Here is a 15,979-nt window from a genome sequence, read left to right as displayed (position 1 = left end):
TACCAAGAAATATTAAGAGCTTCTACAAGTAAACATTGGTCCCTTAGAGAATGAGACTGGGGAATTAATCATGGGAAACAAGGAAATGGCAGAGATTTTCAACAAAAATTTTGATCTGTCTTCACGGTGGAAGACACTAAGAACATCCCAATAATAGTAGATAATCAAGGGGCAAAAGGGAGGGAGGAACTTAAAACAATCACTATCGCTGGAGAAAAAGTACTAGGCAAACTAATGGGACTAAAGGCTGACGAGTCCTCTGGACCTGATGGCCTGCATCCTAGGGTCTTAAAAGAAGTGGTTGCAGAGATAGTGGATGCGTTGGTTATAATCTTCCAAAATTCCCTACACTCTGGAAAGGTCCCAGCAGATAGGAAAACCACAAATGTAACGCCCCTATTCAAGAAAGGAGGGAGACACAAAGCAGGAAACTATAGGCCAGTTAGCCTAACATCTGTCATAGAAACATAGAAGATAGGAGCAGGAGTAGGCCATTCGGCCCCTCGAGCCTGCTCCGCCATTCAATGCGATCATGGCTGATCATCCAAATTCAGTACCCGGTCCCTGCTTTCTCCCCATACCCCTTGATCCCTTTAGCCTTAAGAAATATATCCAACTCCTTCTTGAATATATTTAATGTATTGGCCTCTACTGCCTTCTGTGGTAGAGAATTCCACAGGTTCACCACTCTCTGGGTGAAGAAATTCCTCCTCATTTCTGTTCTAAATGGCCTACCCCTTATCCTTAGACTGTGACCCCTGGTTCTGGACTCCCCGACCATCGGGAACATCCTTCCTGCAGTCATTTGTGAACTTGCTGGTGTCTTAGTAGGTGAGATGATCGACTGAATCCCTTCCCACACACTGAGCAGGTGAACGGCCTCACCCCAGTGTGAACTCACTGGTGTCTCAGCAGGTTGGATGACTGAGTAAATCCCTTCCCACACACGGAGCAGGTGAATATCCTCTCCCCAGTGTGAACACGCTGGTGTGTCCGGAGATTGGATGCTGAAGTGAATCCCTTCCCACACACGGAGCAGATAAAGGGCCTCTCCCCAGTGTGAACTCACTGGTGTTGAATAAGGTGAGATGACTGCCTGAATTGGGAAAATGTTTGAATCCATTCTTAAGGGAGTAGTAGCAGGACATTTAGAAAATCATAATACAATTAAGCAGAGTCAACATGGTTTTATGAAAGGGAAATCATGTTTGACAAATTTACTAGAGCTCTTTGAGGATGTAACGAGCAGGGTGGATCAAGGGGAACCAGTAGATGTAGTGTACTTGGATTTCCTAAAGGCATTCAGTAAGGTGCTACATAAAAGGTTACTGCACAAGATAAGAGCTCACAGTGTTGGGGCTAATATATTAGCATAGATAGCAGATTGGCTAACTAACAGAAAACCGAGTCAGGATAAATGGGTCATTTTCAGGTTGGCAAACTAACTAGTAGGGTGCCACAGGGATCAGTGCTGGGGCTTCAACTATTTACAATCTATATTAATGACTTGGTTGAAGGGACCGAGTGTACTGTAGCCAAATTTGCTGATGATACAAAGATAGGTGGGAAAGCAAGTTGTGAAGAGGACACAGAGTCTGCAAAGGGATATAGATAGGCTAAGTGAGTGGGCAAAAATTTGGCAGATGGAGTATAATGTGGGAAAATGTGAGGTTATCCACTTTGGTAGGAAGAATAGAAAAGCAAAATATTATTTAAATAGAGAGAGACTACAGAATGCTGCGATACAGAAGGATCTGGGTGTCCTTGTACATGAAACACAAAGTTAGCATGCAGGTACAGCAAGTAATTAGGAGGGCTAATGGAATGTTGGCCTTTATTGCAAGGGGGATGGAATTTAAATGTAGGTGAGTCTTGCTACAACTGTACAGGGCATTGGTGAGGCCACACCTAGAGTACTGCGTACAGTTTTGGTCTCCTTACTTAAGGAGGGATATACTTGCATTAGAGGCAGTTCAGAGAAGGTTCACTAGGTTGATTCCTGAGATGGAGTTGTCTTATGAAGAAAGGTTGGGCCTATACTCATTGGCGTTTCGAAGAATGAGAGGTGATCTTGAAATATATAAGATTCTGAGGGGGCTTGACAGGGCAGATGCTGAGGGGATGTTTCCCCTCATGGGGGAATCCAGAACTAGGGGGCATAGTTTCAGGATAAGGGGTCACCCATTTAAAACAGAGATGAGGAATTTCTTCTCAGAGGGTCGTGAATCTTTGAAATTCTCTATCGTGGAGGCTGAGTCAGTGAATATATTCAGGTGGAGATAGACAGATATTTGAGCTACAAGGGAGCCAAGGGTTATGGGGAACAGGCATAAAGTGGAGTTGAGGCCAAGATCAGATCAGCCATGATTTTATTGAATGGTGGAGCAGGCTCAAGGGGCCAAATGGCCTACTCTTATTTCTTATGTTCTTATGTAAAAATATAGTAATGTTTTAAGATGGGTTTTTTTAACACTTAGATGGATTCAAACTTGTTTATTGTTTTTACTGGTTTCTGTAGCAGTTTTGTTTGAAACTGTGATTGCTGAATTACATAGGATTACATTGGATATATGGCACAGAAACAGGTCATTCAGCCCAATCAGTCTGACGTAAGAAAACTCACTAAGCACTTGGTTGAGTATAAAACAAGACTTTAATCAACTGTTTCACAACCATGAGATTCTAGTTACATCACTAGTTCCTGGTTATAAAAACGTCCTGGGCAAGCTGGGCCCACGCCCGAGTATTTATACTCCTTGGACGGCGCCACCAGCTGGCCGCCCAGTGTTATTTCATGAGACATTTCTTCATGAATGATGAGATTCATGGCATTCTTCCCGCCTGAAAGATTTGGAAGTCCAATGACTTCCTTCTAGCGGATTAGACGGACCACAAATAGCCGCAGTCTTTTAGACCTTTGTTTGTGACTGGCAGGCACGTCTCCTCGGACCATGTCTTGGTCCCTGGGTCGCTTGGTCCATACTGGTAGATCGACAGGGCCCATGTCGCCTTGATCAACCTGAGGGAGATTGGGGAAATCGTGACTCTGGGTGTGGGTCCCCACAGGCGCAGAGCTGACTTCATCTTGTTTGGTAGCCAGGGATTGACCGGTGTCCTGGCTTCGGGTGGCCATCCCGTGGGGAGCGATCGGCTTCCCAAGTTGATCCAGTGGAGTAGCCAGCAGATCCCTTGATGCTCCAGGCAGGGTGTCGTCCTCAAAGGAGCGCAGAGTGTCGGCATCATTACTATGGGTCCCTCTATCAGTTGGGTCCTTGGGACTGGTTGGACAGGGAGCCAGATCTCAGAGTGAAACAGTGGACTCCCGGCCATCAGGGTACCGCACGTGCGCGTATGTGGGATTAACGTCTGTTAGTTGCACCTCGTCAACGAGGAGATCATTTTTGGAAGATCGGACGAATCTTCGGAGCAGCACGGGGCTGGGAGCTGCCAACCATGACAGTAGGGACGTCCCATGAGTGGAGCGACGCTGGAACCTGAAGAATCACTCGTGAGGAGTGACATTGGTGGACATAGAAAGAAGAGACCTGATGGAATGCAACACGTCAGGGAGCACAGTTTCCCACTACTGGTCTGGTAGTTTGCGTGACCTCAGTGCAAGATGAACAGCGTTCCAAATGATAACGTTGTATCTCTCAACCTGTCCGTTACCGATGGGATGATATGGTGTAGTTTTACTTGTGGCGATTCCCTGTTGGGAAAGATAACTTTTGTGTTCGCTTGACATGAAGGAGGGACCCCAATCAGAGTGGATGAAATTGGCCGTACCGCAAAGGGAAAAGACTTGATCAAGGCATTTGATCACTGTGGAAGTAAGCATAGTGGGACAGGGGAAAGCAAAGAGAAAGCATGAATACTCGTCCACCATAGTAAGTAAGTAGGTGTTTCATGTTGAGGAAGGCAATGGCCCTTTAAAGTCAATGCTGAGTCGCTGCATAGGCTGTATAACGTGTATGAGCGAGCCATCCGATGGACGGAAGAATTGCGGTTTTAATTCCGCACAAATTCCACAGGTAGAGCATGTTCTTTTCACCTCTTCCGTAGAAAATGGGAGATTTTTAGATAGCACAAAGTGCAACATACGGGTAACGCCAGGATGGCATAAGTCAATATGAAGATCCGCAAGAGTCGAAGTTGACATAGACGAGCAGAATGCACGTGTGAGGGTATCAGGGGCTACATTCTCTTTGCCAGGTCGATAATGTATGGTGTAGCCAAAGGCGGCCAATTCCATCCTCCAGAGCTGTATTTTGTTATTCTTGAACTTAGTGCGTTTCCGGTTATCCAGCATAAAGGCCACGGAGCGCTGATCAGTTATAAGCGTGAAATGGCGACGAGCAAGAAAATTACTCCATTTACATACTGCTTCGATGATAGCCGTAGCCTCCTTCTCGACAGGAGGATAATGGAGCTCGCTACCCTGCAAAGTTCTGGACAGAAATGCAACAGGTCGACCACCTCCGATGCATCGCACTCGACCACGAAAGGAAGGCCATAAAAAAAACAAACCAAGCACTAGGTTTTATTTCTAGAGGGATAGAATTGAAAAGTAGGGAAGTTATACTAAATCTGTATTGAACCTTGGTTAGACCACACTTGGAGTACTGCGTGCAGTTCTGGTCACCATATTATAAAACGGATATAGAGGCACTAGAGAGGGTGCAAAGAAGATTTACAAGGATGGTATCAAAAATGCGAGGGTATACATATCAGGAAAGGATGAAAAGGTTGGGTCTCTTTTCTCTTGAAGAAAGGCTGAGGGGTGACCTAATAGAGGTCTATAAAATTATGAAAGGATTTTATAGAGTGGATACAGAGAGAATGTTTCCACTTGCGGGGAAGAACATAACTAGAGGCCATCAATATAAGATAGTCACCAAGTAAGCCAATAGGGAATTCAGCAGAAACTTCTTTACTCAAAGAGTGGTGAGAATGTGGAACTCGCTACCACAGGGAGTGGTTGAAGCGAATAGTATAGACGCATTTAAGGGGAGGCTAGATAAGCATATGAGGAAGAAGGGAATAGAGGGTTATGCTGATAGATTTAGATGTGGAAAGATGGGAGGAGGCTCGAGCGGAGCATAAAGACCAACATGGACTGTGTCATGAATCTCATCATTCATGAAGAAATGACTCATGAAATAACACTGGACGGCCAGCTGGTGGCACCATCCAAGGAGTATAAATACTCGGGCGTGGGCCCAGCTTGCCCAGGGATGTTTTTGTAACCAGGAACTAGTGATGTAACTAGAATCTCATGGTTGTGAAACCATTGATTAAAGCCTTGTTTTATACTCAACCAAGTGCTTAGTGAGTTTTCTTACGTCAATTTAATCAACTGCGTATTGGCTCCACGCTCTGAGTGATTTCGGGAACAGCCAGCTACGACGTCAACTGTAGAAAGGAACTCCGACGTAGTAATCAATCCATGGACAAACTACTCAGACCCGCCCGTCTTGACCTGGACCCGAATTCACCTACAACTGCTAAGGTATGGAAACACTGGTATCGTACCTTCAGCAACTTCCTCAGGGTGTGTGGTGAAAATGTTTTTGATAAATTAGAGATACTTGCCAATTATGTATCCCTCATGTGTTTGACTATATCGAAGACTGTGTAGACTATGACTCCGCTATCCTAATATTACAACGACTATACGTTAAGGCCCCAAACAAAATTTTTGCTCGGCATCTACTGGCCACAACTCGACAACAACCCGGGGAATCACTTGATGAATTCCTTCAAAAGCTTTGCAGGCTCAGCAAGGATTGTAATCTTAAAGCTGTCACAGCTGAGCAGTACCAGGGGGAGTTAATTCGTGATTCCTTTATTAATGGGATTGCGTCTCCCTTCATACGCCAGCGTCTGTTGGAGAATAAAACCCTCTAGTTATAGGCTGCCTATGACCAGGCATGTTCCCTGGACTTAGCAAAGAGGAATGCAGATACCTATCTTTTACCACGTGCATGGGCTGCTGCTATCACTTTTAATGACTCCTTCGATAGGCCTCGGGCGGAAGCCCTCACTGATGATAACTCTGACTTAGCTGATGACAACCCTACCCTAGAAGCCTTCACTGATGATGACCCTGCCCTAGCGGCATCTTGGCAATCTGGAAGAAAGTGTTTCTTCTGTGGAGGTGCATTCCATTATAGGAAATTTTGTCCTGCTCATAACGCAACCTGCAATCATTGCAGTAAGAAAGGTCACTTTTCTAAGGTATGCCAGTCAAGAGCCTCTGTTAGGAAGAAAGGCCACTTTTCTAAGGTATACCGGTCGAGAGCCCCTGTTAGTTTTGCAGCTACTATCTATAAAACTGCTCCTCCCCCAAGAGCTACTACTAAGGTTACAGCTGCTATCTATGAAACTGCTCCTCCCCCAAGAACCACTACTAAGGTTACAGCTGTCAAGGGTAAAACTGCTCCTCCTCCTATCACAGCTGTTTTCCCCAAAGCCTGTCCCATGCAGCCATGAAGGTTTCGGTAAATGGACACATTTTGAGTGCAATAATCGACTCATGCAGCTCTGACAGCTTCATCAGTGAGCGGGCTGTCAGTAAGTTAAAACTGTGTATTTACCCCTCGGACAGGGAAATTGCAATGGCTCTGATGACACTGACCACCAACTCTTCCAGCTTTTGTCTTGTCGACCTTATTCTCAATGGCCGTACTTATTTCTCCACCCGGCTCAGGGTGCTCAAAAACCTATGCAGTGATGTGCTCCTGGGACAGGATTTCCAGAAACAACACAAAAGACTCATTTTCGAGTTTGGAGGGTCAAAGCCGGAGCTTACTATTTCCACAGTACCGTTTTGTGCGCTTTCTGCGACTTCGCTCGACGAGTCCTCCTTGTTTGCCAATCTTTCCCCCCGATGTAAGCCCATAGTCACTAAATCACGGCGTTTCAGCCAAGATGATCTATCCTTTATCGAGGCAGAGATCTCTCGCCTTCTAGCTGACGGTATCATTGAGCCATGTTCATCTCCCTGGCGGGCTCAAGTCGTCGTTAAAAATCCTCTGAAGCAACACAAGAAATGTCTTTGCATCGATTACTCACAAACTATTAACAAGTATACCAAGCCGGATGCCTACCCACTACCACGCATCGATGACATGGTCAATAACCTTGCCAACTACAAAGTATTTTCAACTTTTGATTTAAAGAGCGCATACCATCAAGTACCGTTAAAGGACTCTGACAAAAAGTATACAGCCTTTGAGGCCAATGGTCGGCTTTACCAGTTTTGTCGCCTTCCATTTGGGGTCACCAACGGGATGGCCGGGGTGGCCGTCTTTCAATGGGCAATGGATAGCCTAGTCAAACAGGAGAACTTAACGGACACTTTTCCATATCTGTCATGACCAGAAAGAGCATGATGCCAACCTCCAGAAATTTTTTGACGTTCTCCGTCGTCGCAACTTAACCTTAAATGAGTCCAAATCCTTGGCTACTGGGTGGGCAACGGTGTCATCAAACCAGATCCGGAGCGACTTCGTCCACTTCAGGAGCTCCCTCCCCCTACGAATCTCGGCTCTCTTCGTCGGGCACTTGGCATGTTCGCCTATTATGCGAAGTGGATACCCCACTTCTCCGACAAGATCCAGCCCCTGTTTCACACGAAGTCATTTCCGTTGGAGGCAATGGCTATTTCAGCTTTCAACCTCCTCAAGCGACAATTGGAAAAAGCCACACCTCTGGCGCAACCTTTAGTGATTTGTGTATTTGTACTCCGAGATCCCTTTGTTCGTCTACCCCACCTAGACTCGCACCCTCCAAGTGATAAGTGACCTCCCTATTCTTCCTACCAAAATGTAATACCTCACATTTATCTGTGTTGTACTTCATTTGCCAATTATTTGCCCATTCTGCAAATTTACTAATGTCCTGTAATTTGTTGCAGTCACCACCCCCCCAAATTTGGTATCATCCGCAAATTTTGAAATTGTGTTTTTGATTCCCAAGTCTAAATTGTTAATGTAAATTGTGAACAGCAGTGGTCCCAGCACTGATCCTTGTGGAACACCACTACCCACTTTCTGCCACTGTGAATAGCTACCCTATACCCATACTCTCTGCTTTCTGTCTTGAAGCCAGCCAGCAATCCATTCTGCTACTTGTCCCCTGACTCCGCATTCTCTGACCTTATTCATTAGTCTATTATGGGGTACCTTATCGAAGGCCTTTTGGAAAATCTAGATAAATTACATCTACTGCATTACCATTGTCTACTCTCTCTGTTAACTCTTCAAAAAATTCAATAAGGTTGGTCAAGCAAAATTTTCCCTTTTGAAATCCTTGCTGACTATTCATTATTATACTTTTTGGTTTCTAGATATTCTTCTATTCTCTCCTTTAGTAGGGATTCCATTAATTTTCCTACCACTGATATTAAGCTGACTGGTCTATAATTCCCTGGACATGTTCTATCCCCCTTCTTTAAAAAGGTATTAAGTTAGCTATCCGCCAGTCCTCTGGCACTATACCCTTTTCTAATGAATTATTAAATATGTGTAGTAATGCCTCTGCTATCTCTTCCCTAGATTCTTTTAAAATGTGTGGATGCAATCCATCCGGACTAGAGATTTTATCCTCTTTGAGTTTGATTAGTTTATTTAATATATCCCCTTTTTTTATTTTAAATGCACTTATCTCATTACTCATTTCATCATCCAATGTCATGTCCATCTGTTCTATCTCCCTGGTAAATACCGAAGCAAAATAATTATTTAATATTTCTGCCATCTCCCTGTCGTTACCTGTGGTATTGTCCTGTCCATCCCTTAATGGCCCTATTCCCATCCCATTTCTTTTTTTATTGATGTGCCTGTAAAATATTTTACTATTTTGTTTTATGTTCCTTGATAATTTAATTTCATAGTCCTCTTTGCCTCCCTAATTTTTTTTGACTTCTCTCCTAATCCCTTCGTATTCTCTCTTATCATGCACTCCTCTGCTGTCTATGTACTTAATGTATGCCTCTTTCCTTACCCTCAATTGTTTCCTTATGTCTTTATTCATCCATGGAGTCTCATTAGTGTTTAGTTTGTTCTTTCCTTTTAGCAGAATATATTTTTCCTGTACTCTGTTGAACACTGTTTTAAATAGTTCCCTTTGTCACTCTACATAGTTGTTTGCCAATATTGTTGCCCATTTTATCATCCCAAGGTCTATTCTCAGCCCCTCAAAATCAGCTTTTCTCCAATCTATTAACTTGGTTTTTGTCATTCTTATGTCCTTCTCTATTGTCATCTTAAAGCGTATTATATTATGGTCACTATTGCCTTGATGTTCCCCTACTTTTACTTCTCTTATCTGCTCTGGCTCATTCCCCATAACTAGATCCAATAGCGAATCATCCCTTGTTGGGCTTTTTACATATTGGGTTAGAAAGGAGTCCTGTAGACATTGCAGGAACTCCATTCCCTTATCCCCTTTACCTACCTCTTCTGTCCAATTAATATCGGGGTGTTAGGGTGAAAATTATATAGCTTAAAGCAGCAATATAAAGAGTTAAAGAATGTATTGTAAGAAGTGAACTTGTAAATAAGAAACAATGGCACAAGACAAAACAAACTCAGCTTAAGACGGGGCAGGAATTAACTGTTTGTGTCCGCTCCCATTAAAACCATTGTGCTTGACATTATTGTTGAACAGTTATTGAATGTGGGAAACACTAAATATTTTACAATTATTCAGTGGTGCAGCCTTCTGCAAACTATTTGCTGGAAGCCCTTTGGATGTATTAATGTAATTCTACTATTCTATAATGCAAAGTAGATGAATCAAAATTGTGTGTATTGATGAGTTAGAGTAATTGGTAGCTGCAAAACTGCCCATTTTGTAATTAACTATTAAAAACCGCCCAAAGTTCTAGAAGGTTCCATATCATTCCTGTGAGGACAGGGGAGTTGTTGCTGGGGGAGCGTGATTGGTTGAAGACACCTGTGTGTAATATTTTGCTATAATGTATAAAAGAAGTTTCAATACCTTGTTGCTGGGGGAACGTGATTGGATGAAGACAAGAGAGTTGTTGCTGGGGGAACATGATTGGGTGAACACATTGGTGTGTAATGTTTTGCCTGTATAAAAGACGTTTCGATACCACTGAACGGTGAGAAGCTTATCACTAGACCGCGGGGTCTATGGTTCTTCTCCCAGAACATTCTGTTAATAAACTGTGTACTTTTACTTTAAGACAGACTCGAGTGAATCTATTTTTCACCAACAGGGGTAATTGACATCCCCCATGATTATTATTCTATGTTTTTTACTCATTTTTCTAATTTGTCTGTATGTTTCTTCCTCCACCTCCCTTCCACTATTAGGTGGTCTGTAGACTATGCCTATTAGTGTGAGTGATCCTTTATCTCTACCCATATGGATTCTATTTTTCTCTTGCTGATATCTACGTCCCTTTTTTCTACCGCCATTATGTTATCCCTAATATGCACAGCTACTCCACCTCCCCTTTTTCCCTCTCTATCTTTTCTAAATATGTTATACCCTGCAATGTTTAATTTCCAGTCCTGATTTTTCTGTAGCCATGTCTCAGTAACTATGTCTGGTTCCTCCCAATGCATGATCGCCTCCAGCTCCCCTGTTTTATTTCGGACACTTGTGTGCATTACTGTAACAGTATCTTCGATCAATACTGTCCCCACCATCTGTTTGTTTCTTCCTTCCCTATTCCTCCTGTATACATTGTAGCCAAGAATGTTAAGATCCCATTCCTGCCCTTGTTTGAGCCAGATTTTCCATTCTTGCCACTGTATCACAACCCCATGTGGCAACTTGTACCTGTAGCTCACCAACCTTATTTGTCATTGCTGGAATCCCTTATTAAGGAAGTGATAACTTGGAATTTAGAAAATCATATGATTAGGCAGAGTCAGCATGTTTTTATGAAAGGGAAATAGTGTTTAACAAATTTATTAGAGTTTTTTTGAGGATGTAACTAGCAGGGTAGATAAAGGGGAAACCACTGGATGTAATATATTTGGATTTCCAAAAGGCATTCGATAAGGTGCCACGTAAAAGGTTGTTATTCAAGATAAGGGCTCATGGGGTTGGGGGTAATGTATTAGCATGGACAGAGGATTAAGGGACAGAAAACAGCGAGTAGGAATAAACAGGTCACTTTCCGGTTGGCAGGCTGTAACTAGTGGGGTGCCGCAAGGATCAGTGCTTGGGCCTCAGCTATTTACAATCTATATTAATGACTTAGATGAAGTGTAATGTAATGTATCAAAGTTTGCTGATGATACAAAGCTAGGTGGGAAAGTAAGCTGTGAGGAGGACACTAAGAGCCTGCAAAGCAATATAGACAGGTTAAGTAAGTCATAGTCATAACGGCACAGAAGGAGGACATTCGGCCCATCGCGTCTGTGCCGGCTCTCTGTACAGCAATCCAGTCAGTCCCATTCCCCCGCTCTATCCCCGTAGCCCTGCAAGTTTATTTCCTTCAAGTGCCTATCCAGTCTCCCCTTGAAAACATTGAGTGTCTCCGCTTCCGCCACTTCTGTCGGCAGTGAGTTCCAGGTCCTCAGCACTCGCTGCGTAAAAAGGTTTTTCCTCACATCCCCCTTGTATCTCTTGCCCAAAACCTTAAATCTGTGTCCCCTAGTCCTTGTACCATCAACTAGTGGGAACAGCCTTTCCCTGTCCAGCCTATCCAAACCCGTCATAATATTGTACACCTCTATCAAATCACCCCTCAACCTCCTTTGCTCTAATGAAAACAAATCCAGCTTCTCCAACCTGTCCTTGTAGCTAAGACCCCCCATCCCTGGAACCATTCCGGTAAATCTCCTCTGTACCTTCAAGGGCCTTCACATTCTTCCTAAAGTGTGGTGACCAGAACTGGACGCAATACTCCAGTTGTGGCCTAATCAGCGCTTTATAAAGGTTCAGCATAACTTCTCTACTTTTGTACTCAATACCTCTATTTATGAAGCCCAAGATCACATATGCTTTGCTAACCACTCTCTCAATATGTCCTGCCACCTTTAGGGACCTATGCACATTAACTCCCAGGTCCCTCTGTCCCTGTACACTCTTTAAAACTGTGCCATTAAGTGTATATTGCCTCTCCCTGTTCCTTCTGCCAAAGTGCATCACCTCACACCTCTCTGTATTAAATTCCATCTGCCACTTGTCTACCCATTCTGCTAACCTTTCTATATCCTATTGCAGTCGATTGATATCATCCTCACTGTTTGCCACACCCCCAAGTTTGGTGTCATCGGCAAATTTAGAAATTCTACTTCTGTATTCCAATATCCAGGTCATTTATATATATATCAAAAAAAAGCAGTGGCCCCAGCACTGATCCTTGGGTTCTACCATCCTCCAGTCTGAAAAACAGCCATTTACCACAACTTGCTGTTTTCTGTCCTTAAGCCAATTCCTTATCCAAGCTGCCACTGACCCACCTATTCCATGAGCCTCAATTTTGTTAACCAGCCTTCTATTTGATAATTTGTCAAACACCTTCCTAAAATCCATGTAGACAACATCCATTGCATTCCCTTCATCAATTCACTCTGTTATTTTATCAGAAAATTCAATTAGTCAAACATGATCTCTGCCTTTTACAAATCCGTGTTGGCTCTCCTTAATTAGCTTAAACCTCTCCAAGTGCCTGTTAATTTTTTCCTTGATTATTGTTTCTAAAACTTTACCCACCACTGATGTTAAACTGATTGGCCTGTAGTTACTAGGATTGTCCTTGCACCCTTTCTTGAACAATGGTGTCACATTTGCCACTTTCCAATCCTCAGGCACCTCCCCCACATCTAGGGAAGATTGGAAAATTATGGCAAGCCCTTCCGCTATCTCCTCCCCCAATTCCCTTAGCAATCTGGGATGCAAGCCATCTGGACCAGGTGACTTATCCACTCTAAGCATACTCAGCCTTTCTAGTACATCCTGTCTATCAATTTTCACCCCTTCCATTGCTTCTACCTTTTCCACTTCCACCGATATTTTGTCAGCATCCATCTCCATAGTAAACACTGATACAAAGTACTCATTGAGTATTCTAGCCTTGCCCTGCGTCTCTAAGCATATATCACCTTCTTTGTCGCAAATGGGCCCCGCCCCGCCTCTTACTACCCGCTTACTGTTTACATGCTGGTAGAAGATTTTTGGGTTCCCTTTTTATGTTAACCGCCATTCTACTCTCATATTCTCTCTTTGCAAATCTTATTTTCATCTTCACATCCCCTCTCAACTTATTGTACAGGAAACTTTTTTTTATCCGGCACGGATGGGACCAACGTGGTGCCGGTTCATCAAAAATTCTGGATAACCGAAAGCTATAGTAAAAGATACGGAGCTGAGAGCTCCGTATAAAGCAACAAACCCTGTTCCTTAGCAACAGCTTCAGAACAATGGCCACAAGTTGCAAGCGTCTCTGTAGCTTAACAACAGCTGCAGCCACACCCTTGCACAGCAACAAATGGAGGAAGGCAAGTAATAAAAGTGACCTGAACCTACTCCTGAATTTTGCCGGTTAACCGAGATTTCCGGTTATTTAGGTGCCGGTAAATCGAAAATTTCCTGTATTTGGTCTGGCTCTTCCTTGAAGAATTTACCTGACATGCATCATACACCCTCTTTTTTTGTTTCATCATCTTCTCTATCTCGTACAGGAAACACAGAGTTAGCATGCAGGTTCAGCAAACAATTAGGAAGGCAAATAGCATGTTGGTCTTTATTGCAAGGGGGTTAGTGTACAAGAGTAAGGATGTTTTGCGACAGTTGTACAGGGCTTTGGTGAGACCACACCTGGAGTACTGTGCACAGTTTTTGTCTCCTTATCGGGGGAAAGATATATGTGCCTTAGAGACAGTGCAACGAATGTTCACTCGATTGATCCCTGGGATGATAGGGTTGTCCTATGAGGAGAGATTGAGTAGATTGGGCCTATACTCTGGAGTTTAGAAGAATGAGAGGTGATTTCATTGAAACATATAAGATTCTGAGGGGGATTGACAGGGTAGATGCTGAGAGGTTGTTTCCCCCTGGCTGGAGAGTCTGGAACTGGGGAGCATAGTCTCAGGGTAAGGGGTCGGCCATTTAAGACTGAGATGAGGAATTTCTTCACTCAGAGGGTTGTGAATTTGTGGAAATGCTCTATCCGAAAGAATGTCGTTGAGTACATTCAAGGCTGAGATAGATAGATTTTTGGACTCCAGGAAAAACAAGGGATATGGAGATCAGGCGGGAAAGTGGAGTTGACGTCGAAGATCAGCCATGATCTTATTGAATGGCAGAGCAGGCTTGATGGACTGTATGGCCTACTCCTGCTCCTAATTCTCATGTTCCTTTGTCACACTCAAGCATTTATACACATGCACTCCAAACCTGCCTTTGTCTGCCTTGCATTGCTCCCCCGTCTGATTTCTCCTATTTCTGGGCTACTCTTTATTCTAATAATGTTTGTCTCTCCCAGTCCTCTATGCATCTTGGGGTAGAGTTTCCTCTTATTTTATCAGCTCAATCCGGCTGAAATTGGCCAAACCAGCACAAAACATCTGGTAATTTTAAACATAAGTCATGTCGAGCGTAATGGCGTTTCTGCAATCTTTCACGCTGGTTTAAAAGTCATTTCACCAGAAGCTGACCCCAGCTACAAAACTGGCCCCACCCCCAGATTGAAAAAATGACTAAGACATTTCTCCACCAATTGCGTCCGTTTGTTGCCATTCGAGGAGGGTTTTCAAATTGAGCTTGTTTTCTTAAGCGCACAGGTATGAGTAGGCTGTCGTCCAGCTGGGTGGGACTGCACTCGCCTGGTTCCATTCTTATCTGTCTAATCGTAGCCAAAGAATCACCTGCAATGGCTTCTCTTCTCGCTCCTGCACTGTTACCTCTGGTGTCCCCTAAGGATCTATCCTTGGCCCCCTCCTATTTCTCATCTACATGCTGCTTCTTGGCGACATCATCCAAAAACACAGCGTCAGTTTCCACTTGTACGCTGACAACACCCAGCTCTACCTTACCACCACGCCTCTCGACCCCTCCACTGTCTCTAAAATGTCAGACTGGACATCCAGTACAGGATGAGCATAAATTTCCTCCAATTAAATTATGGAAAGACCAAAGCCATTGTCTTCGGTCCCCGCCACAAACTCTGCTCCCTAGCCACTGACTCCATCCCTCTCCCCAGCAACTGTTTGAGGCAGAACCAGACTGTTCGCAACCTTGGTGTCATATTTGACCCCGAAGTGAGCTTCTGACCACATATCCACGCCATCACGAGGACCACCTATTTCCAGCTCCAAAACATCGCCCGACGCCGCCCCGCCTCAGCTCATCTGCTGCTGAAACCCTCATCCATGCCTTTGTTACCTCTAGACTTGACTATTCTATCGCACTCTTGGCCGGCCTCCCACGTTCTACTCTCTGTAAACGTGAGGTCATCCAAAACTCGCACCAGGTCCTGTTCACCCATCACCCCTGTGCTCACTGACCTACATTGGCTCCCGGTCAAGCAACGCCTCGATTTTAAAATTCTCATCCTTGTTTTCAAATCCCTCCATAGCCTCACCCCTCCATATCTCTGTAATCTCCTTCAGCCCCACAACCCTCTAAGATATCTGCGCTTCTCTAATTCTGGCCTCTTGAACATCCCCGATTTTAATCGCTCAACCACTGGTGGCCATGCCTTCTGTTGCCTAGGCTCTAAGCTCTGGAATTCCCTCCCTAAACCTCTCCGCCTCTTTTTCCTCCTTTAAGACACTCCTTAAAACCTACCTTTGTGTGCCCTAATATCTCCTTATGTGGCTTAGTGTCAAATTTTGTTTTATAACGTTCCTGTGAAGCTCCTTGGGACGTTTTACTATGTTAAAGACGCTATATAAATTATTTTTTATTCGTTCATGGGTTGTTGGCATCGTTGGCAAGGCCAGCATTTATTGTCCATCCCTAATTGCCCTTGAGAAGGTGGTGGTGAGCC

This window comes from Somniosus microcephalus, chromosome 16 (genome assembly GCF_052327205.1).
Source record: "Somniosus microcephalus isolate GS21.2 chromosome 16, FLI_Smic_1.0, whole genome shotgun sequence".
Taxonomy (NCBI): Eukaryota; Metazoa; Chordata; class Chondrichthyes; order Squaliformes; family Somniosidae; genus Somniosus; species Somniosus microcephalus.
The sequence above is the reverse complement of the archived record's forward strand: the minus strand, read 5'-3'. Positions refer to the sequence as shown.